We start from the raw sequence: 26,049 nt of genomic DNA, 5'->3' as shown, positions 1-26,049 counted from the left end.
ACTACCGTCGTTTTGTCGGCGGAATGATGTTCTCTTTAAGAAGAACTTTTCTGCCAGCGGCAGCACGTACCTGCTTGTCGTACCGGCATCACTTCGAAAAGAAATACTGACAGAATGCCATAATGCAGCCACCTCAGGTCATCTAGGCTACACGAGAACACTGTCCCGACTCCGACGCAAGTAGTACTATTGCCCAAAGCTACCCGCTGCTGTGAAACATGTACAAACATGTGCCGACTGCCAAAGACGCAAATCACCCCCCGGCAAGCCTGCAGGTCTCTTACATCCAGTCTAGGTACCAGGACAGCCTTTCACCCAAGTTGGAATGGATTTCCTGGGCCCATTTCCAACTTCTACAGCCGGCAACAAATGGATCATTGTCGCAACCGATTACCTGACGCGCTACGCGGAGACTAAAGCTACGCAGCGGGGCACAGCAGCCGAAGCGGCTAATTTTTTCATCGGAAACGTCGTCCTTCGGCATGGCACCCGAAAAGTAGTCATCATAGACAGGGGAACTGCCTTTACTGCAGAACTTCTTGACTCGCTTCTTACACCAAGCGGTACAAGCCACCGGAAAAGAACCGGAAAACAACCGCAAATATCATGCCCAGACCAACGGACTAACCGACCGGCTTAATAAGACCATCGCAGACATGCTATGCATGTACGTCGACGTGGAACACAAGAACTGAGATCAGATTTTGCCTTACGTAACTTGCGCATACAATAGCGCTCGAGAAGAAACTGCTCGAATGACACCCTTCAGCTTGGTCCACGGTCGCGATGTCACGACGTTGGAGCCATGCTGCCGCACGAGTGTGACGACATACCTACCGACGTTGTCGAACTTACTCAGCGCGCCGAAGAAGCCAGACAGCTTCCCCACGTACGTATCTTCTATCAGCATGACCAAGATGCAAAACGGTACCATCTTCGACACAGTCCTGTTCTCTACACTACCGGTGATAAAGTATCGGTTTCGATACTCATACGCCGCCGTGGACTTTCCGAAAATCTGCTAGGACGGTACTTTGGGCCGTACAGAGTGATCCGATGCCTTAGCGACGTAACCTACGCGATCGTCCCTGGCAGTGACAGTAGCTCCAGTCGCCGCAAGCACTTACCCGAAGTGGTGCATGTGGTGTGGATGAAGCCGTATCTGTCGAACAAAGTTTCGTTTGTTCTTTTCTGTTTTTTTGTTTTGCGTGCGTTACTTTGTACCCTTTGCACACCGACCTCATATGCTTAAGTTGCGATTCGGGACGATGCTTCCTTCGGAGGGACGCAAATGCCACACCTGTACTCCGATGAAGAGGAGGACTATGCGAGCAGGCATCAGCGTTTCTATCAAAGCGCGGCGAAGAAGAAGTCGCAATAGCGCTCGGTATTAAAAAGGCGAGCTGATGCTATTCCTCTTGATGAGGGCTGTGCCACCTCTGGTTTTGACGTTGCGACACTATAAACGTGTGCCTAAAACGTCAGGGCCCGCCCCAGGTTCCCTCACTCTTCCACGGCGAACGACTATCTCACAGCTTTGGACCCCTGGTCGCAATACTGCAGAAGGCAATGCAGCGTGCAAAACACCAGCAACTACGGTGATTGTATCATTATTCCGCCCCAAGAATGCACTCACCCAGGCAAGACAAAGTCAATATTCAAGTAGGTGGCTTTCTGATCAATGCTCTTAAGCAATAGAGCCATTGAACGTCAACTCAAAAGTAAGCACGAACGGGGATGTCGAAAAAGGTTAACATGCATTCGGTTCCTCCATTCTATCTCGCCCCTGGCGCAATTGACATTAGAAATCTTACAACGCTGTGAAGTAATGTTTATCGCGAATCTTGGTATGCGTACATGAAAAATATGTTGTGCGTCATCGACCTGGTGCGTCAGTGCGTCATCGACCGGGTCGTGAGTATGTCTGAAAATAATTGTGTTGTGCAAGTGAATGCGTTGGGACATTCATCTATTTTTTTTTAAAGGACATGTTTTCTAGACGGCAACTACGCATGTCCTTTACGGTTTTTTAAATATCAAAAGGCAGGCATTACATTGCAAAGAGAAATTAAAACCACCAAAACATTTATTGAGCGCCTTAACAGAATTAGATGCTACAGTGTAGCTCCACTGTTTCTCGTTTTTCTGAAAATGGTGAAGAGATTAGAAATTAGGTATGGGGTAGTGACGTCACGCCAAAAGCGTTATCGCTGCAGAGCCCATAAGAGCAACGGAAAAACAAACTATTTGATGCCAATAAGCAAATAAAACGGGAAACTCCGAAGACTACCAAGTATCCCACATATATAACGGTGTACAGATGGACGGTGGATGGAAGTCAAGGAAGACGAAAAATAGAAGATAGTGTTCGGGCAACCACCTTTTTCTACGTCCGCAACTAATTAGTCTCGTCATACAAAGATAAAGACCCAGAACCAACCTCATGAGCCCCACGCGCACAGATCCACCAATGGCACAGGTCAGCATTATGACCGCATCATTGGAAGCGTTGGACATGCCCAAGTACACCTGATTAGTGGACAATGGGCTCGTGAAGGTCTAGTTTCACAATGGTCGGAACGGAAGATGGTCGCCAACTTCGATGAATACGGCACCGGTGAGGCATTTCGCCTCTACCTCACCCACATATTTGAATATAAGGAATGATGGAAAAAATCTAAGATAAAAGGATCAGCCGCTTCAAAGTATATAATGGAGACCGGTGCATGATTCAGCAGCGGTAGGTATTTCAATGTAGTCACAGACGGTGGCCACTTTGCACTAATGAGTGGGCTCAAACGAGAAGATTGCCGGCGACATTCGCGGCGAAAGCAAAGCCACTGAGCACTACGCGATATGTACGCATTGTACTAGGGATTATCGGTGCCGGCACGGTGAAGTGTGAAAGAGGAAGTCGACGAACTACTAGTGCGCGCTCGATCGCTGTCCACCTGAGACTGCTCCGTTTTCTTATACTTCGGTCAGACGGCCTGTGGACTTGCAAGAGCATCCCTTGACATTTGGTGGAGATGCGGGTACCCGTCTTCCCCGACCTGGAGCTCCGCAGCCATACGTTGCCATCTGCGGCCGCAATAACCGACGAAACCGGCCCTTCGCAATCCGCTCCCGCCCCCCCCCCCCTCCGGCTGTCGTGTGTTCTGGTGCGGTACATCCCTGCCATCTTCAGCGCCCTGCCATCTTCAGCGGCACCGACGATGACGACGTGGAGGACTGGCTTGCAGAGTATGACCGCGTTAGCGCGCATAACAAGTGGGCTGACCCCGACAAGCTGACCAACGCCATATTTTATCTAACTGATGTGCCAAATCTGTGGTTTAGAAACTACGAAGCCGAGTTTAGAACCTGGTGAGCTTTCACCGAGACCCTCACTTCGGTCTTCGGCCGTCCCGCTGTGCGCAGACTCCGTGCTGAACACCGTTTGCGTGGTCGCGCTCAACAAAGCGGTGAAACCTTTACGAGCTACATTGAGGACGTCATCGACCTCTGTAAGTGCGTGAATGCGTCCATGACCGATGCCGGTAAGATAAGGCACATTATGAAAGGCATAGACGACGATGCCTTCCATATGCTCGTGGCCAAGAACCCTACAACAGCTGCACAAGTAATTGAGCTCTGTCAAAGCTTCGACGAGCTGCGCAAGCAGCGCTTTTCCACCCGTCGCACCAGTTTGCAATCCGCGGACCTCTCAGCTTTGGATCCTGGATGCCTTATCGCTGATCTCTCCGGCTTGATGCCGCAGATTCAGCAATACATTCGGGAAGTGGCTCGCCAGCTATCTCTTGTGGCGTGTGTTGCTGAGCCTGCTTCCACACTAGAACCGTCGCTCCGTCGTGTGATCCAAGCACAAGTTTCTGAGGCGCTCCCACCTCCCTCTCCACGGCCGCCTGTGACTGCACCTCTGACTTACGCTGCCGCTCTAAACCAACCTCCTCCGCGACCGATGCCTCCTACCTCCCAACCCGCCGCAAGTTTCTACTCGTCGCCACTTCCGGTACGCCCGGTTAACGTGCCCTTACCGCCTTCCGGACGTTCTCTTAACCCTTGGCGTACTCCGGACAACCGCCCTATCTCTCGCGCATGCGGTATTCCGGGACATGTTGCGCGTTTCTGTTGCCGCCGTGGACTTTATTTTCGTCGTGACGCGCCGAACCTCGGCTACCTACCCCAAGAGCCTTCGCATCGTTCTATCCCTGATCCCTCGGACTCGTATTGTCGTCGCGCCACCTTCAACTCTCGTCGGTCTCCATCTCCTCGCCGCTGTTCCCTTTCACCCATGCTTCGCCGTTCCAGCTCTGGTAAGGAAGAAACTGACAGCCGCAGTTCCCGAGGGAAGAACTGCGCCATCGTCGAAATTTTCAAGGCCTCATCTTTCTCCTACTAACTAAATCGCAGTACTTGTCGAAAGCGTGGCGACAACAGCACTTCTCAATACAGGGGCTTCCGTTTCTGTCATAAGTGAAGACCTCTGCCGCAAGCTCAAGAAAGTGACGATTCCTGTACCAGGTATTTCCCTACGCACGGCAAGCTCGCAGCAAGTCAAGCCTTCGGCCGCATGTACCGCTCGTGTTATAATTCAGGATGAACTGTATTTTGTAGAATTCGTCGTTCTATGCCGTGCTTCGCATGACGTTATTCTGGGTTGGGACTTTCTTTCTGCACATCATGCTGCTGTCGACTGCGCTCTTGCGCATCTGCCTTTGTCTCCGTTCCGTGACACTACCGTCGACCTCCCGAACCGTTCTCCTAAAGTGGTCGTCACCGCTGACGTCATTATCTCTTCTTTTTCTGCCGCCTTGGTGCTCGTCTCTTTTGACTCTGCCCCCCGCCACGACAGCTCTTTTTACGCCATCTCAAGGTTGTGGGCATCGACGGAACCTTCTACTCCCTTTTGCAGTCGTCACACTCACCGATGGTTCCGCTGCCATTTATGCGTGCAATCCATTTCCCTGCCCTTCAACTCTCGTAATTACACGGTGAATGTGTGGGGCGTCGCGACACTCTTTACGTCATTAGTCCATTTGACCTACCTTCCGATAGGTCGCCACTGCCTATCGGTGCCGTCACTTCTGCTACCGCACCAGCCTCGCGTTCCTCCGATGTTTTTTTGCATACCGTTGACGACGCGCTTATGCCCGCTCAACGCAGTGAACTTGTTGAACTTCTTGAACGTTTCCGCGCTTCTTACGACTTCAGCCAACCTTCCTTGGGGCGTACATCAGCGGTTGTTCACCGTATTGACACCGGTCACCAAGCTCCGCTGCGCCAACGTCCATACCATGTTTCCGCAGCCGAACGCCGTGTCATTGACGAACACGTTGACGACATGCTGAAACGAAGTGTGATCGAGCCCTCCCACAGTCCTTGGGCGTCTCCGGTCGTGCTGGTGCGGAAAAAGGATGGCGCAATCAGGTTTTGCGTCGATTGATGTCTATCCCCTACCGCGCATCGACGACGCCCTGGATTGCCTACAGGGAGCTGAGTTCTTCTCTTCGCTGGATCTGCGCTCCGGGTACCGGAAAGTGCCGATGGCTGAAGCCGACCGTCCAAAAACGGCTTTTGTAACTACTGATGGATTATACGAGTTCAATCTAATGCCTTTCGGCCTTTGCAATGCACCTGCAACTTTTGAAAGAATGATGGGCGCCATTCTCAGGGGTCTTAAATGGCAGACATGCCTTTGCTACTTAAACGACATTGTGGTCTTTTCTACGAATTTTGATACGCATCTCTCCTGCCTTGAGCAAGTTCTTGCCTGTCACACGTCAGCTGGGTAGCAACTCAATTTGAAAAAAATGTAATTTTGGTGCCCGTGAGCTTACGATCCTAGGCCACGTCGTCGCGAAAGAGGGAATTCTGCCTGATCCTGCTAAACTTCGCGCCGTTGCTGAGTACCCCAAGCCCACTACTCTAAAGGAACTACGGAGCTTCATCGGTTTGTCTTGGTATTTCCGGCGTTTCATCCGTAATTTTGCCTTGATCGTCGCTCCATTGACGCAGCTTCTTAATGGCACGTCAGACCTGTCGGCTCGGAACTCCGAGTGTGACGACTCATTTATGAGGCTCCGCCAGCTCCTCACGTCCCCTCCAGTACTGCGCCACTTCGACCACAATGCGCCTAGTTAGATACATACGGATGCTAGCGGTGTCGGACTTGGCACCATTCTCGCCCAACGCAAAGATGGCTTTGAAAAGTACGTTGTCGCATATGCCAGCCGCAGCCTACCGAAGGCAGAATCCAACTATTTTGTGACGGAAAAAGTATGTTTGGCGATTGTTTGGGCAATCGGCAAATTTAGTACTTACCTTTACGGCCGTCAGTTTGACGTTGTCACTCATCACCATGCCTTATGCTGGTTATCGTCCTTGAGAGATTCCAGTGGCCGGCTCGTTCGTTGGGCCTTACGGCTTCAAGAGTATGACATACGTGTCATTTATCGCTCTGGACGCAAACATTCAGATGCCGACGCCCTACCCCCTTCTCCGCTACCTCGTGCCTCTGTTTGCTCCTTAACTCCCACCTGCGATTTGTCAGCTCTTAGCTTCTACATGCCGGCCGAGCAGCGTAAAGATCCCCGGATCTCTCTACTGCTGGACTTCCTGTCTCACCGCTCACCTGGGTCTCTCTCAGGCGCCGTGCGTCGTCAAGCATACCACTTTGTCCTCCGCGACGACCTTTTGTATCTACGGAATTACCTCACCGACGGCCGTCGATGGCTGCTCGTTATTCCCCGTCATCTGCGCTCACACATATGTGCCGCTTTCCACGATGACCCCAATGTGGCAACGCCAGCGTCTTCAAAACGTATTCCCGTCTTCGTCTTCGATTCTACTGGCGAGGCATGTACAGATTCGCTCGCCAGTACGTCCATTCATGCGCTACGTGTCAACGCCGCAAGACCCCTCCTCAGAGTTCTGCAGGTCCCCTGCAACCTTTACCCTGCCCTGCTCGACCATTCGACCGTGTTGGAATTGATCTCTATGGCCCCCTTCCAAGCACTCCGGACGGTAACCGGTGGATCATTGTTGCCGTAGACCACCTCACACGGTACGCCGAAACATCTGCGCTGCCGGCGTCCACTGCGAAAGACGTCGCTTGCTTCCTTCTTCGCCACCTTATTCTGCGACACGGTGCACCACGTGAATTATTAAGTGACCGTGGGCGTGTCTTTCTCTCCAATGTCATCGCGGCCCGGCTAAAGGAGTGCAACATCGTTCACCGCACCGCTTCCGCCTACAATCAGCAAACTAACGGCATGAAGGGACGTTTTAATCGTACGCTTGGCGACATGCTTGCGATGTATGTGTCTGGCGATCACTCCAATTGGGACTGGGTTCTTTCTTTTGTCTCTTACGCCTATAACTCTGCCCCACAAACTACCACCGGCTTCTCTCCTGTCTTTCTTCTCTATGGCCGAGAGCCTTCCTGCCTCTGGGACACCATTCTCACCTACCGTCCTGACACTTCTGAAGTGACACCTGTTTCAGAAGCGGCTGCTTATGCTGAAGAATGTCGCCAGCTAGCCCGCTCGTTCACCACCCAAGATCAGTGGCGCCAAAAATCACGCCATGACACATCCGCTCCTAGTGCCCGCTATTCCACCGGAATGCTTGTTTGGCTTCGGGTCCCGACTACTTCCCCCGGCCAATCCGCTAAGTTTTTGTCAAACTACCACGGTCCGTACCGCGTACTGCAGCAAGCATCACCCGTGAACAATGTCCTCGAGGCGCTCGCGCCGAGGACATGAAATAGTTCATGTAGCACGGCTTAAGCCATGTTACGATCCGCCAATGCTGTCTCTTCCCTAGGTCACCAGGATGGCTTCTTTCTGTGCGGGGGGTGAGTGTACTGGAGATTATCCATGCCGGCACGGTGAAGTGTGAAAGAGGAAGTCGACGAACTAGTAGTGCGCGCTCGATCGGTGTCCAGCTGAGACTGCTCCGTCTTCTTATACTTAGGTCAGACGCCCTGTGTACTTACAAGAACATCCCGTGACAGTATATTTGTTCCTTCGAAGCCGAACATTCAACCACGTTTGACTACAGCACCTCAGTCAACAATATGTACCTCTTCAGCATGCTGCAGCGCTCAAGTCGTCGTTGGAGCTTTTGACGCATTCCATGGCTCACCCGAAAAGCGCAGGACACAACGCTCTTTCATGTCGCATGATTCATCTAAGGAACATCAAGCCGCAATGCATGATTTACATGATTGAGCACGGCATCACGACATCGGGACAGTCAACCTTTCTTTAGCAAGACATCGTCAAGCCACACCCGCTGTAACATCATCCGGTGAACAATCACCAAGAATTCCAAACTGCATGAACACCCAAGCTTTTGTATCGGGAAACAAGCATCAAGGAAATACCGGAACAATCAGTTCTTCGGACGAAGCGAAAACAACTTGCGTTCTGCCAAGACGAAACCACAACACAAACGCCAGCGCCAACACACGTACATTTCAAGGCGAGGACAATTTGGTGCCATATGCATCTGGTGATCAAGCTGCTTCGCGACTTTCAAGCTTTCTTCGGCGGACTATACCTCATCAAGCCACTGCGATTGCAGAAGCGTCGCAGGCGCAAAACACCATTTCGCGCTGGGAAATTATTCAAGCGTCCATTGTGAATGCTATTGCCGTCGCCTCGGAAGAATATTCTGAGGAGTCGGGCACACTTCACTCAGACCAAGACAAGTCTCACAAAAAAAGCGGTGTACCAGTTACCCATTGATCCCCACATTAATTTGCGCAAGCAATCATATGTTTCTTTGGATAGATCCGCTACTGCAGCTACTGTCGCAGCAATATCACAATGATTAACATCAGAAACTTTAAATAAAAAAGTCGCAGTTTCGCCCAAAAAGCGAAGCCTCGATTGCGATAGCAAATTAGTAGACAGCTATACGAAGTAAGGATAGTAGTTTTATCGGCCATATAAAGTTTTAAATATTCGCTTACTAATTAAGAAAACAAGCACAGTGTCACGTGCGCGCAGGTAAACATGAACACATCTCGCTCGATGACCGCGGGAGCTCGTCAAAACGCTGGAGTGAGAAAACGCGCCATCGGCAGCGAGCAAACTGACCTTCGCGCTGGCTCTCGCTTCAACGCGAACAAAACGTCGAAAGCGCAGCGCATAGGGAGCTACCGGCACTCGGCGAATGCCCTTTGGCCCATCGCAGATCGCTTTGAAGATGAGGCTGCCGCGGGCGCACACTTCAGCCGCGTCGCAGATCGCTTTCAAGATAACTCCATGAGCAGCAGCCGCGTAAGTCGAACACACCCTCCCTCCCATCTCCGTCGCCTCCTACCCGTTCCTCGCGCCTGAACGAAGAGCCTGCGCTTCCGGCCGCCTTCCTCTGTCGCGTGCGCGAGATTAAGCTGCGGTTGCCGGCTCACCCTCGCACGCTTTCACTCGCACACACAACGCACGGCGACGATTTTATCATCGTTGGATTTTATACGGAACAGCACGGCGACGACGACGTAGACGACGACGGCGACAATGCGCTTGGAGTGTCCTTATAATTGCTATCGCAATAAAACAACTTCAGCCACCTTCACGACAACGTCGAAACAGACGACAGCAGAGAATGTCGTCGAAAGCATAGATGCGACAAGAAAGCCTTCAACGCGAAGCGAACTCAATGAATACAAAGCTTTCTCGGAAAGTAACATCGCCGAGGACGGTTTTGGTCGTCAAGAACTCAACGGTGACGTCACGCATTACGACAAGAAGGACACAAAGCATTTCTCAGCAAGCTCGTGCAAAGAACCTTCAAGAAAGAGGCAGCATGTGACAAGTGAATCGTGGCCAAAAGTACATGACAAATCACACTCATGAAACAAGTATTGGCCACACCATGTACCATTCGGGCCCTAAAGACGTCAAAAATAATCCAATCGGCCAGTGCTACATGATGCCTCAACCAAGAATTCATTTGTGGGCATGGCACAAGCTGTAACACTCGATGTACTCATGCGCGGGGCACTCATGTATCGCCAGGCACGCTGCAGCGAGCCTCGCCCACCAGAGATATGCTACAGACGTCACCGCACAGCTACACATTCGAACGTCCTTACGAGATTACATGCAGGGTATCACCGGCGAATTACGAGATCAACCGTTCAGTAGTGCCTTTAGGCAGATACAGCTAGAGTATTCACGTCAGCAAATTGCGGCGTCATTTTGCGCCTTCCGAACTGAGACTTTCTCACGGCGAGGGGGAAACGTGTTACGATTGAAGAACGTGGTGGCTGGAGAAGCAGCCGACAAAGAAGTGCGGGTGCTTTAGAATAAAAGTGTGGCGTCTCAGCCACGGCACATATCTTGCATCAGACGTTACACACAGACACACGCACGCACGCACGCGCACACACGCACACACATGCACACACACATACATATATGAACGAGTGCGTCGGAGAGGGAACAAAAGAAGACTGTGCAAGTGAGTGCGTTGCATTGCTGGTTCTAAGACGGGAGTGTGAACATGACTTTCAAGTGAGCTCTGATCTTGCTCTGTATCAATTATGTTAGTGAGTTAGTGGGTAATTCGCATGATCTATAAGCATTTAGTTCGAATCAAAAGAACAAGTGGGCGATTCCATGAGATTTAATGGAGTGTGATCCCATTATTCCGTTTGCATGTGTGTCCGTAATTGCGTAAATCAATAGAATCCCCAGAACTTTAAACCTGTGAGTTTACGTGGTGCCTGCGTAAGTGTGATTCTGATAAGCGGGACTACGAATGACCTAGGTTGAGCCTGGTTTTGGTGATTCTGAGTCCGAGTGAGTTCGAATTAGCATAATTTTGATGGTTCTGTCTCTAATTGAGCCCGGCTGCGTAGAATTTTGATGCGTCCGAGTCCAAATGAGCCCGGTTGAGCGGAAAATTGTTGCGTCTCTGTCTGAGTGAGGCCGGCTGAGCATAATGTTGATTAGTTTGATACAGAATGATGACAAACGAAAAATGTCGCAGTTTCACCCGAAAGGTGAAGCATCAATTGCGATACCAAATTAGTAGACAACTATAGGGATAGTAGTTTTATCAGCTGTATAAACTTGGACATGTAGCAGCACCAGCAACGCACCGAATTGTTGTCGACGCCGTCAGCGTTTTGCCCGCGCTCGCACCGAACACTCACGGCGTCGGTAACTGTTGCCGTGCCTTTGGGGGCGGCTCGGAGGTTTTCGACGAGATCACAACGGGACGCTCGTCGAGCAGCGTCTGAAGTCTTTACCACATTCCTGCCTCGCAGCGTTTTCACAAAATTACGCATTTGGTACCACAGCTAAACGTCGCCTCCCCGCCTTCCTTACCGTCCCCCCACGGCCTCTCGCTCGAGGGACGAAGTCTCGTTTGCTTTCTCTCTATCTCTCTCTTTCTATATATATATATATATATATATATATATATATATATATATATATATATATATATATATATATATGTACATATATGGTGATTGTAAAGGAGGAAATAGACGCTTAATTCTGCAACCCTTCAGGGAGCACGGCGCAGAACGTGGGTTTGCGCTCCGCCGTGCGTTCGCTCCCCGTGAAAGTGCGCGTCGCTCACGCGCTTTCACTCGAACATACAGCATACGGCGCGAGGCGACGATTTCGTCGCCGTTGACGTCATACGGAACCTCACGGCGACGGCGACGGCAGAAATCCGCTTTGAGTGTTCTTATAATGGCTGTTGCAATAAAAGAAAATTTTTGGGTGAGTCTCACTTCCAATTATATAGCCAACCGACGCGGACCTCAGAAAAGCACGAAGTGGCAATCTCGCTGCCAACCACTATGCCAAATTATACCATAACAAAGTAGGTCTTGTTGTAATCCCTGTACCCTAGTTGAACATCCGTAGCTACCCCTGGAATGCCGTGTATCTTCGCAGCAATTTTGTTGCAATGGCTATCCATGAAGCGGCCCTGCTCTATGCGGATCTGTCTGTTGCGGATGAGGCTCTATTACTTCAACATATTTTAGACTAGATACCCCTTGTGTCATCTTGGTTCATCAATTCACAAAGAATGAGCACATACTTACATCACATACTCAGTGCCGAATTTATCTGTTCGGACTCGTACCGAGCGGTACATACCCAGTCACTGAAGTTGTCTACTTCGCCACAAAACAACCTGCAGCAGCTTGTTTTTTAGGGTACCAATCCAGTGATCCATTTTGTCTGTTTGGCGAGACACCAGGCAGCACTTACTAGTGTCCAAAGCTAACATACCACTTGGGTCACTCGGCATGTAAAATACGTTAGATACATACCGTAAACTGGATGAAGTTCCCAAAGAATGGCAATCGCATCAGCAATGTGGAGGGCCATTATTGCTAAATAGAAAAAGAATGTCTGGCCACGGCCGGGCTCGACTGACGCTCCCGCTTGCTTCTTACGGCCTTCGCATAGGGGCTAGTCCTTGCCTATCGCTGCTGCTTGGTGGGGGGCGCTGCGACCTCACCCTGCTCAGCTGTTCCCGGCCGATTGTGAAGCGCGCGCAACGCTGGAAGACGGGGTCGGGCTCGCTTCTTACCTCACCGTGCATTCAAAAACAAGTAGTATAACTGTAAAGGACGCGTAAATGGTTCACCTATGCTTCTTATAAATGCATGCACTGTAACCGTATTAATACATCGAGCTTCTTTAAATTCACTGGGGAACATGGAGATGCATGCGCCGGGAGAACAGCTCTCCGCCTTCAAACGCATATGCATTTTGAGGAATGAAAATAAATATTTATTGCTCGTATGCACTTACACCCCTGTCACACGGCACATGTGACGTCATTTGCAGTAAATGACATTCATACCGAATGTCATTGCACTCTTGCGTTCCCAGTCTACACAGGTAAACAAAATGGCGTCCGCAATTGATGGCAATGTTTATCGGCAGGCTGCTATGATAACGAGACCTTACAAATTGTGCTTCTGGTTACAGATTGTCACTGTTAGCAATACAATGGTAAAAATTGGACGGTTATTTGAAAATATATTACACTTCGTTTTAACTTATCGATTTTGTAATTTTTGCCAACAACCTGTCGTCGAGATTACACAAGTCGCGCGTGAATGAGTTCGGGAAACTCATCCAATGCGCGAATGCCATTAGCTGTGAATGTCATTAACTATGCCCTTGTAGAAGCAACAAAAATGGCATTAACGCTTGTCTCATTCGCTGCCAATGACATTACACGTGCCGTGTGACAAGGGTATTACTATGGTTGCCATACTTTCAGGCGTGAACACTTGCGGACACAGTAGCTCACAAATGTTTCTTATTCACAATTGCAATGTAAAGTGTTTCCTTGGTGGCTTCTGTACATAGGCCGAAGGCTTGCCGTACTTCGTCAGTCAGTTGGTTTGAGTGATTTACAAGGAGTATTCTCAGAAACTTCTCGGCAATTAGATTTGTGGATCGTCTCGCATGGCTGTCGTCAACACCTTCAGGGCAGCTCAAGATGGGAGCGCGTTGTAAACAGGGCTGGAGTGCTATTCCTGCGTGGCGGGTGCTGGGAGGCTTTATCGAAAAAAAAAACGCTATCTTGTCCAAAAGTGCTAGAAACTCATTGCTTGGGAACTGGTGAAAAGAAACACTGTTTTTTTCCCGAAACGGCACTTGCAATACGGAACACAGCAATACAAAATCACACAGCAGTTATATACTGATGTGCAATGAACGGCGCCAAGTTTTGGCTGTGGGCGCGCGTACTAAAGGCTGTACGGCCGTCTTCAGGAGCCCACAAATTACTGCATACTGAACAACACTGACAGATCACCGAATAAGATGCGCGGGAAAACGATCGTGCGAGCGCGAAGGCAAGCGCATGCACGCGGAGCAGGGGAGGAAGGGTTTAAAGTCCCTATTAAAATGTACTAGAATATGGTCGAGTGGGACGAGCTCCTGGGGCGGCGCATGCTTTGCCGTGAGGCGCCCGACGTGGAAAAATACAGGGGCGGCGCTGCGGTCGAAGTGGATTGGGCCGCATCAAGGTCGCGCCGTTGGAAACTGCTGGCGATACTGCTCGGCAGGGTCATTCGTACTACTTCGCGCGCTGGTATTTGCGTTCAGACCGCTCAAATGGGGTTCATAATTGCATATGACATGTATTTGTGCCTTAAGAATAAATTACTTTCTTTCTATTATTTATTTATTTTTTATTATTTTTAATACCGCTCGGTCACTGCGCGTGCATTGCGGCCGCAGTGTCGGCTTTCAATCTACTATGTTATTGTACGGTTCCCTTCGGAGAAAAAAAAATATTTTTCTCGTTCTTCAAGCAGCATGTATCTCTCGTGTGTATTGTTGCACATAAATTATTTCATCAGTAGGTCCTGCGAAACGCAGAAGGAGAAAGATATGCAACCTTCCTGCTTGCCGCTTCAAACAAATAAAACATAGCTGCCCATCCGGCGCCTTGTCCTCAGATTTACGGGAAGTATTGATATAGAAAAAAAAAAGCTGCAGCGTACCATTTCATTCAAATTTTCGCCTTTCTCGCGTAACAGAATGCGGAGTAATCGTTAAGGGGTCATTTATTGCAGTCGGACGTCGAGCGCCGAAAACAGTTTTAGTTAATTAAATCAAAGCAAAGGGGAATTTTATTAGACAATAATATAAAAAATGCGTACAAAGATATTTGGTCTCATAGCGTAAAGCAGCCATTCTCTATGCTAATATTTGGCCGTAAGCCGTACGTGGATTTTTTTTCCAGTCTATACTTCAAAAAAAGAAAATAAAAAGAAAAGAAAGCCTGCGGGGTAGCCTAATTAGTGGCTATATAGTATAGTGGATACAGTCTTGAGCACGCGGGTCCAATTCAGGTCGCGGAATTCGATGGAATCGAAATGGAAAAAGACTCGTGTACTTCTATTTAGGTGCACGTTACAGAACCCCAGGTGGCAAAAACTATATAAACCGGGTGCCTTAATCATATCGTGGCTTTCCCACGTAAAACCGGAGAATTTGCTTATATTAAAAAAAAGTAATTAAAAAAAAGTAAAAGTGGCGTCACCGCGAGTGGCCCCTCTGGCGCTCTTGATCTTCGGTAGTAAAGGCCCGAGCGAGGTTGCGGCACTCTTCTGCATGTCTGATCGTGGCAGAAATAGGCATGAACTCGGATGCATCCGGCCGGAACGGCAGAATTAGTGTCGATGGTTTGCGAAGGGTGCCTACCATACAGTAAGAAATAGGGTGAAAACCCAGTGGTGGCTCTGCGTAGCGGTGTTATACGCGTAGGTGACGAAGTGTAGGATGGCGTCCCAGTTCGTGTGGTCGGATGCGACGTGCATTGAAAGCATATCACCTAGCGTACGGTTGAAGCGTTCCGTGAGGCCATTTGTTTGAGGGTGGTACGCCGTAGTTGTGCGATGAACAACGTGGCTCTCTTTGAGAATGGCTTCAACTACTTCCGACAGGAAGACGCGTCCGCGATCACTGAGCAGTTCTTGAGGTGGACCATTCCGCAGAATGAATCAGCGAAGCAGGAATGTGGCAACGTCGCGCGCTGTAGCTGCCGGAAGGGCGGCCGTTTCGGCGTACCGTGTCAGGTGATCGACTGCAAAAATGGCCCAGCGGTTACCAGCTGATGTCAAAGGAAGTGGTCCATACAAATCGATTCCAATGCGGCCGAACGGCCGGTTAGGGCAGGGTAGAGGCTGTAGGCCAGCTGGCGAGAGCTGGGGTGACGATTTCCGGCGCTGGCAGTCGGAGCATGAGCGAATGAACTTTCGATCGTAGTTGTACATTGCGTAGTTGTACAGCGTTGTCGGAGGCGCTGATAGGTTTTGAAAAGTCCCGAGGGTGTACACTGTGGATTAGAGTGGAAAGATGCGCAGATCTTAGAAGGCAGGCTTCGAGGTACTACTCATAACCACTGGCGGCCGTCAGAGGTGTAATTGCGTCGGTGAAGCAGGTCGCCGCGAATGGCGAAATGGCGAGCTTGACGGCGCAACGCACGAGTGGTTGGCTGCGATGACGGATCAGCAAGGAAGTCTATGATGGAGGCAATCCAGGGGTCCTTGCGCTGCTCGGAAGCGATGGTCCCGATGTCGATGGAAGAAACGTCAAGCTGGGGTAGTGAGCAGCATGCATTGTCGCCAGGCAAGGGCGAACGTGAGAGGGCGTCAGCGTCAGCATGCTGGCGTCCGTTGCGGTACAGTACGCGGATATCGTAATCCTGCAAGCGAAGTGCCCAGCGGGCGAGACGGCCTGAGGGATACTTCAATGACGACAGCCAGCATAATGCATGGTGGTCCGTGCCGACATCAAATTGCCGACCATAGAAATAGGGCCGGAACTTAGTAAGTGCCCAGATTATCGCCAGGCGTTCTTTTTCTGTGACGGTGTAATTGGTCTCGGCCTTAGTAAGCGTACGGCTTGCATATGCCACAACATACTCAGGAAACCCTTGTTTGCGCTGCGCTCGGACAGCGCCGAGGCCAACACCGCTGGCATCCGTGTCTACCTCAATAGGCGCCGTTGGGTCGTAGTGGCACAAAATGGGAGGAGACGTCAGCAAACGACGGAGCTTTGCGAACGCTTCGTCGCACTCGGATGACCACGAATGGAGGGGTCCGTTGCTTCCAAGGAGCTTCGTCATGGGCGATATGACGGTGGCGAAATTACGAATGAAGCGCCTTAAGTAAGAACACAAGCCTACGAAACTGCGCAGTTTATTGACGGACGTCGGTTTCGGGAATTCGGCGACGGCACGAAGTTTAGCTGGATCGGGGAGGATTCCATCCTTCGAGACGACGTAACCCAATATCGTGAGCTGCCGCGCTACAAATCGGGGCAGCGATTGTTAGGCACGTCAAAACATGCCGGAGGTATTGAAGGTGCGTGGTGAAGTCAGGGGCAAAAACAACAACGTTGTCTAGGTAACATAAACACGTGTGCCACTTCAAGCCGCGCAGATCTGTGTCCATCATGCGTTCAAAGGTTGCTGGCGCATTACAAAGTCTAAAGGGCATGACGTTAAATTCGCATAAGCCGTCGCGTGTGACAAAGGCTGTCTTCGGCCTATCGGCGTCAGCCATGGGCACATGTGAATAGCCGGAGCGTAATTCTAGAGATGAAAAGAATTGAGCTCCTTGTAGGCTATCGATAGCGTCTTCGATTCGCGGTAGCGGGTATAGATCTTTGCGAGTGATCTTGTTCAGGCAGCCGTTAGTCTACACAGAACCGTACAGAGCCATCCTTTTTCCTCACAAGGACGACAGGAGATGCCCCTGGACTGTTTGAGGGTCGGATCACTTCGCGGTGAAGCATTTCGCGACTTGCTAATTAATGACGTGGCGTTCTGGGGCAGATACGCGATATGGGCGTTGCCGCAATGGCGATTGGGAGCCAGTGTCATTATGGTGCGTGACAGCAGACGTCCGGCCCAGCGAAGGTTGCCCGACATCAAAAGAACGAAATTCTTCTAAGATGCGCAGAACCTGAGAAGGCTTAGCTGGGGTGAGGCCATCGGCAATAGATGAATCGAACAGACTTTGCTGTGTGCAAAGGGTCGGACGTCGAGAGAGAACCAAGCCTGCTGTAACTGGCGCAGGACGTGTCGTCGGGACCATCCGTAGTTTGTACGGCGTCGATCGCTTCCACACAGTCAAGACATTCGCCTTGAAGCAGCATCACAGGTATGACATGGGGTTACAGACAAAAATAGCTGTGGAGCCCCGTTTGACGTTCCCTGTCGCAAAATGTAGCAGCAGACCTTTTCGATTATAAAATCGGCCGGATAGAGAAAGTAGTGCGACGGCGTCAGAGAGGCTGCTGCAGTGCATTGAGACAATCACTGACGAGTTCGGAGGTACGTTGGTGTCGTGTCTGACGAGTAGCTTGTTCACAAAAGAAGCATTATCGGCAAGCGTCATATCTGACATCTGCGACAGTTCTAGTTCAGCCCGTGCGCAATGAATGACAGCATTGTGGCGGGCGAGAAAGTCCCACATAAGGATAACTTCCTGAGAGCACGATGGAATCACAATAAATTCGACGGCGTATACAACGTCCTCGACAAGAACACGAGCTGTGCACGCCGTTATCACGTGAATACGCTGCGCGCCTGCTGTGCGGAGGGAAAATCGAGCAAGGGGCGTCGTGACCTTTCGAAGGAAGCGACAAAGCTTTTTAGCCATAACTGATACAGCGGCTTCGGTGTCTACGAGGGCATATATGCGCACACCGTCAACTAACACGGCTATCACATTGGTCGGGCTACGTTGAGGACTTTCGCGTTTGGACGGCGTCGCAGCCCTTGACTCATGGACTGCGACGACTAGTTTTCCTCTTCCCGAGCTTCGGGACGAGGCCGCATCGGTGATGGGGAGCGTCGACGTGGAGAGGGTGAGCGACGGATGTTGGCAGACCGGTGGAATGGTGGTCACGCAGCACGAGGTTCATCATCGTAATATGGGCGCGGTGAATCCACCATACGACTTGGCGCATATGGTGTAGCGCTAGGCGACTGTACGCGACTACAGTGGCATGCGACGTGGCCTGCGTAGCCGCACGCAAAACATATCGGCCGATTGTCCGCTGTGCGCCACCGAGTCGCTGCGGTAGGCCCCATCCATGTCGGAGGACGCGTTGGATGGGGCGGCTGAAAATTAAATTATGGGGTTTTACGTGCCAAAACAGTTCTGATTATGAGGCACGCCGTAGTGGGGGACTCCGGAAATTTGGACCACCTGGGGTTCTTTAACGTGCACCTAAATCTAAGTACACGAGTGTTTTCGCATTTCGCCCCCATCGAAATGCGGCCGCCGTGGCCGGGATTCGACTGAGCAACCGCGGCGGGTAGGGGCGGCTGATGAAGTGATTGCTTGGCAGGCTGTTGTCTGACTTCGGCGCACGTGAGAGGTCCCCGTTGAGGGAGCTGTTGGGGCTGGGTGACGACTTCTGCGTAGCTGAGTGGTACAGCCGTCGGAATCTGTCGGGGCCTGGCCATGACTTCAGCGTAGCTGTGAGGCGCAGCCGCCGGAACATGCTGGTGGTGCTCAGGCACCACCAGTATGTTCGTAATGTATAATGTCAGGTCATTATAAGCATACTGTATAATGATCTGACAATAAACCAGTTGGTAGTTGGCGCTACCGTGTGTCACTTCGTGTCCGCTACATATCCAGTGTCCGTTTCGTCCCTGTGGAGTCCTACTGTACTTAGCGCAAGAAAAAATGAGTTCTCAGCAACTGGCGCAATGCACATTAATTTTATGTTCATTGAAATGAACATCAATGAACATTACTTTTGTGTGTGCCTTTCATGCCTATATATACATATATATATATATATATATATATACTTATGCTGTAACTGACCTCTCGCCCTTTATTTGTAACGCTCTTCCGAGTATCCACATTATCGTCATACACAAGAAGAGACATAAATCCTACCAAAGTAGAACCATAATTTGAGCTGATGTCATTCGGTATCGGCCCAGTTAACCAAGTGCACAGCGGATGTCCCATCCTGCAATTTGTGCAAGTTTCTGCACCTCACAATCATATGCCAGCGAATGTACTCTGGAGATCGCAACAGAAAATACTGCAGCATTAAGGACGGGGTTGTGTGAATCGCAGTGAACTTGTCCTTCAGAAGATGTTCATGTCAGCTTGAAGAGACTGGTGATGTTGCAGTGCCTGCTTAGATTGCAAACGAGACATGAACACTGTTACGGACCGCGCGTTAGTGGGTGAAGCTGCCTTTGCCCACAGCAAAATTATGCGACGGCTCCAGTTGAGAGAAGCGTTATACGGAGATGGTGCCTTTAAAGAAATTACATACTTCGGTTCTAGATGCCAAAACCACGATCTGATTATGCGGCATGCCGTAGTGGAGGGCTCTGGATATTTACCGGAAATGTTTTCCGCGCACTCAATGCACGGTGCGGGGACGCATTTTTTTACATTTTTTTCCATACTGCCTCCACCAAAATGGGGCCGGCGCTGCGGGGATCGAACCCGCAACCATGAACTCAGCAGCGCAACGCCATAGCCCCTCGGGTAACGCGGCAGATGAAATGTGTCTTGTTGATGTTCGCTGGCATGTCATTCTTTGACGTGAAACATATTCCCTTTTTGTCAGGCTAGGGCGTCACTTGCTAAAACCGAATGTAACGAAAACATGTGGATAATATGGATCATATCTTTGCAATCGTACTACCCAGGCGCCTTCAATATCGTTGCGTTGAGAAAAGAGGACACGATTTGATCAAGCATGTTTCGTGTGAGCAGACGGCGGCATTCTTACACCAGGCATGACGCAATCGGAACTAAATTTAATCTTGCTCGGAGATTTCCGTGAAGCTTAGCACGCCAGCACGTTTTTCAATCCGAGCGGGAGTGGCCGCGTTTGAGAGAGCTGGCTCTGCGAGAGTAGCTATATTATATTAAGCTCTAGCCTGCGTTTATTGCCAGTTATAAGGCTTACAAGTGTATAAGTTATTGCAGAAATATCACACTTGATCGGCCACGGCGCCCCCACGTTCGACTGGTATAGGGTTCAGAAATGGTTTGAAGAGATGTGGGAAGCAAGACCAAGGAATACCCAAAACTTTTGACCACGGCGGAACGTGTCCCTCTCCATATCGAGAGCGCAAGCACATGAGATTGAGGCAAGCGTATGAGCCCCAACCATCTGCGTGTGCCACGGGATCGAGCAGCCCAGGACAGTCTCGGGTGGGGCCAGTTGGGGGTCATTTCTCTAGCCTAGTGGTGGAAGGAGAACACCCACTGCAAAACAAAATGGCCCACTGCGAATGCGGAGTGCACACGATTTCGAAATCGGACCGTAAGACTTTCTGCATCCCAAAGGGACCACCTGAGCATTGTAATGCGCGAATAAATGTCACTAGTTTATTTGGTTACGTCCAATTCTGTACCCTTCTGCCACACGCACAAGACGTTTCACGTACGCCAGTGCGACTGCGTACATAATGCAGCCGCCCAACTTTCTTTTTCTTTAGTTTTTTGCTCGGCTTGATACTTTTTTTTCGCTTTCGCGCGCAACGTGCTCTCCGGCACCGGGGTACAATTCTTAGTGTTACATTACCACCATTAGTAATAATGTCAGCCGCGTGTTGGTGGGCTGGTTGGCACGTTGTGCTTGGTTTGGTACTGCGCATGAATCCGAAGACGTAGAAAATCACCGTGTGGCAGAAGGAAATGTACACACCGGCGAAAAACAATACAGATCTCTAACCTAGCCCTGTTTTAACTGCGGCCGCCGCTACTTTGCTGTCGACTGTAAAATGTAAAATATACATGAGATCCAGTAATCGCCCTTGAACGTATGGTGAATACCGTATACAATGCGACATGAACATGGGCTGTGTGATTAGCCCTTTGCGGTCCGTTGTCGGGCAGGGCCCGACAAAGCAACACGGCCGTAGCGGTCCGTTGTCGGGCACCGCCCGACAAGGGTGTTCGGGGGTTCAAATTCGCGGTTTTTCTCACTGCGATTCGTGTGCATTCTTTGTATACATGATGTGCCATTTCTTGAGGGTTAAGTAAACTTTGTTTGTTGAAGTTTACTTCTTTTAGCACTAGGGTGCAGCACAATGTTCAGCATGGCTTCTGGATACCAGAGCGTTCTCACTTGCGCGCGGAACCGCACGTTTGCGTGGTTCACCGCGTGCGTTTTACAGTGGTACAGTTATAGAAAGCGATGATGACTTCAGTGAGGAAGAGAACTACGTGCCTCCATCAGATAGTGATGACAGTGATTCGACAGAAGCGAGTCACGAAGACGACGGCGGCAGAGAGATTTTGTCGGAAGACAATGAAATGGTGGCAAAAGCTTTTTTTTTCTGGCTTCTAGCGGTTTCCATTGTCAGTAGCTTTATTTTGAGGCACCCAGAGCTGCAGAATCATGGTGAGAAAGAGCAGCGACACCTGCTGTACCGCCGTAACGTCATTCCAAACAGCTGGTGGGTGACGTGAGGGCTAGAGCCAAAAAGCGGGGCCCATCTGCGTGGAAGGAGTGCGAGGAAAGGCTATAGGTGGGAGGAGCCATTTGATCTACAAGCTCCCAGGCCAAAATATCAAAGACTGTGCTGTTTGTAGCGATCGAAAAACCAACGTAGGCAGGAGGGAAACTGTTTTTTTCTGCAAAACCTGCAGTAACAACCCTGGCCTGCACCCAGAAAAAGGCTTCGAGTGGTATCACACGCTGCTCAAATATCGGTAGAGGAGTTGCCTGCAGAATGCAAGAGAAAAAATAAATATCCTATTAGTTTTTCTTCCACAGTTTGTGTTTTTCTTTCGCGGTGCCACAAAATGGCAAAATAGTTTCGGACCAGGACAGCCGGAAAGCGGGTAAAAGTTTCGGACCGCAAAGGGTTAAATTGGATGAGAGCTGTTCGGGCTCCGTGCTTCCGTTGTAAATTTAGTGCTGCTTTTCTCTCTGCCCAAAAACTCCCCTTATCAGAACCTAGATTCTTCATCTCCTATTTCTGTGGTGTTTTTGTTTCTTCACGAATCCAAGCCTATGAAAGAGTTATGACACGGCAACCACTTTCGCTGGGCCTTTTATTGCGATAGCAAATGTATGGACACTCCAGGTGCATTTATACCGTCGGCGTCGGGGTCGCCGTGAGGTTCCGTATGAAGTCCACGGGCGATAAAGTTGTCACCGCGCGCCGTATGCTGAAATCGCCATGGTCGTTTTTGTTTCCATTCTTTGCATCCAATTGACTGTCTCTATTTCTCTCACTTTCTTTCTGATGACTACAGCTTGTCTATTTACTGTTTTAATTACACTGTACTTGGTTGCCAACTTTCTTGACCTCTTCCTCCATTCTGTGTCCAAGCTTTCCAGATACAGATACATGTGAACTTTAGGCGCCCATTCATTTTCATCGATCTTCCTAAGTCTGTCTTCACAAGTGATTTTGTTCTGTGCTTCTCTGACTTCAAAAGAGGCCCAACCCATGTCACGCTGCACTGCCTTAATTGTTGTTTTACCTTGGGCTCCCAAAGCCAACCGGCCCATTGATCTTTGGTTAACTTCCAACCCCGACAACATATCCGATTTTAGGCATAGAATGGCGTTTGCGAACTTTACCGCTGGCACCATTACTCCTTTCCAGATTCTACGCCCCACCTCATGCTTATTGTGGCCCCACAGTGCTCTCTGTTTCATTATTGCTGCATTCCTCTTTCCATTTATTTTCATAATATATAAGGGGGTGCTTGAGTAAGTCTTTACTTCGTTTATGTATACACCGACGTACTTATATTGCTGGACTATGTGTATGACTTCATGTTGAATAGACACCACGTAATTACTCGTCTCTGCATTAAAGATCATACTTCCTGATTTCTCTGTGCTAAACTTAAGACAGATTTGGTGCTGCGTTGCTACAGATATTCACAAGTATCTGTAAATCTCTCGTCCGCTAATGGCACTATGTCGTCCGCATACGTTAGTCCAGGGAACTTCTGTTGCACCATTTGTCCATTACGCATGCAGGATAAATCAAACCCTAATTCTCTGTTCTCCGGTGATATTTCTATGCCCTTAACATAAAGCGTGAACAACAATGGGGACAGAGGACATCGTTGCTTCAGTCCTTAGTGAATTCCCACCACTTTATTACCTTTTCGACCTTCCCATAGAAATTGTACTTGGTTGCCTCTATATATCTCACTCAGCAGCTCCACGACATCGCCATCTATGCATTCGTACTTAAGAATATCCCGTAACAATTTCCTCTCTACGTTGTCATAGGCTCCTTTAATATCTAGAAATGCTATGCTTTGAGTTAGTACAAGCATATTATCCTCTAAGCGTCTGCCTGGTCTGAACCCATTCCGTAGTACCCCCACTACATCATTTCCTTCACCCACTTCGACAGTTCTAATTTTATGGCTTGCATTGTCATTCTATGTATCACCGACGTTAGTGTAACTGGTCTGTACGAGCTCGCCTTATCCCTATCTCATTTGCCTTTGTAGTAGACGTTAATCTTGCTTTCTAACCATCCAACCGGAATTTTCTTCGTTCTAATCACTTGCTGCATGGCATTAGTCACAAGTTCCTTGCTCTTTGAACTGGAGTTTTTCATTAACTGTATTGGGATTTCAGCAAGTCCTTAGCGACATTTTCTGCTGCGTTTTCAGAATAAAATAGCTTTGTGTGCTAAATTTTGATCTCTCAGGCTTCTTTATGGTTGCTGGATCTGTTGTATGTACTACTCTTTCATTCGCGCTGAATTTATCCCCAATAACGTGTGGGATGTACCGTTCTGCTCCGCGCGCGCCCACCCGAGCGGCTATATCTTGAAAGCCATTTGCGGCGGATGCACAGTGCTCCCTGCACTGTGTTTTTATGGCTTAGTTCAAGTTCATGCAAGCGGCAGCCGACGGTCACTTCTCTTACTGCTGCCACTGCGCTTGCTCAGTCCGGCGTTTTGACAGAACGTTTCTGCGGTCATCAAGTGAGAGGCGTTCATGTTTGCTTGTGCACGCTTGGCACCATGCTTGTTAATTTAGATAGTATGCCTATATTTATAAGTTTACACGACCCATATAACTACTATCCTTAGTTCGTATAGCGGTTCCATAGTTTGCGCAATCGATGCTTCGGCTTTCGGGCGAAACAGCGACTTTTTTTTTAAGACAGCAGGAGGCTGGCATTCTTGTATAGCATGTATCTCTGAGGAGGCATACAAATGCTCCAGGAGAAGCGTTTTCTAGAAAGGAGTAGGACAAATGCGATGACATTATGTTCAGTTAACGTGACGTAGCCAGGGCTTGATAAGTGTCAAGTGTCATAACATATGCTGTACGTATTATTTGACAAATATAACACTTCGCGGAACAAAATATTTAAATTGAACCACGCATTACTAAGATGACGTGATATGTGGAAGTGCTCCCCAGTTTGATCAACATTTAGACTAATGAAAAGAAAGCCACAATTCATTAAATTGAAGGGATCGAGCCGATATTGCGGCCTCGTTTAACCGAAACGTTGAGAATTAGCTGTTCCTAGGATTAGACGTTATGGTCAGAAAAAAAAAACTTTTCATTTTCAGCTGCAGTGCACCACACACTGGCCTGCCGGAATTGCTGTGGAGTTTGTCCAGTGCCAGGTTGCGTGCAGACGAGAAGAAATGACCCACCTAAGGCCGGGAACCCTGTACATCACTTTTTCAAGGAAAATGGAAAATGTACAAAGGTACAAACAAGTGGATGCAAGGGAAACTTTTATAACAAACAGCAATGTCAAAAATGCTGCAAAGCATAAACAAAGTGTACATTTCTGCACCATATGTGCTCACGTTTTATGTTTGGACTAACGCAGTTTAGTCTATACATTTGAGAAAACAACGGCTATTCTTGTGCAAATATTCACGATTACAACACGAAATAAAGTGAAACAAAGGTGTCATATGCGAAAAGGTAACCCGCCTGCGGTGTGCTCTTTTTGTTTAGCCATGGGGTGTTTCCCTAGAAAAGTAATTTTTCCAAATTCTTGCAGAAAAGTTTCTCAGTCGTCGTACACACCATCAGAATGTCCACGCGCCTTCACATGGTGTTGCCGTGAATGTATTAGAATTCATTCAGTACAGGGAGTAGCACGCCGCTTGGGCTGTGACAGAAATCACACGCCATTTTGTAAACCAAGAGACGCGAGCGGCGTCTTCCAAGGAAAAGTAGACATGGCATAGCTTGTCGTCGTAGTTCGAGTCGTTGAACGCAGCGACCATTTCACACAGTTCCAGCCAGCTTTCCGGGTCTTCGAATGACGATGCGTGGAAGATCGCTGGTTCCGGGGCTGTTTCAGCACGATGGGGGACACTGATGCTACCATTGTGGTTCTTTACTTGGCCTTGCTTTCTATGGTCTTCTCGGGAAAGAGTCTGCACTCCTGTAGCAGTCCTAGGTGCCTGCGGCTAGCTCGCTGGCCCTTGGCGACTTTAGTGTTGTCTTCGTGCTTCGGGCTTGGATCACGGCTTTGCGGGGGCGCCCGGTACATAAACGCACAAGCACCTTCACCAAGT

Source organism: Dermacentor silvarum, chromosome 4 (genome assembly GCF_013339745.2).
Source record: "Dermacentor silvarum isolate Dsil-2018 chromosome 4, BIME_Dsil_1.4, whole genome shotgun sequence".
Taxonomy (NCBI): Eukaryota; Metazoa; Arthropoda; class Arachnida; order Ixodida; family Ixodidae; genus Dermacentor; species Dermacentor silvarum.
The sequence above is the reverse complement of the archived record's forward strand: the minus strand, read 5'-3'. Positions refer to the sequence as shown.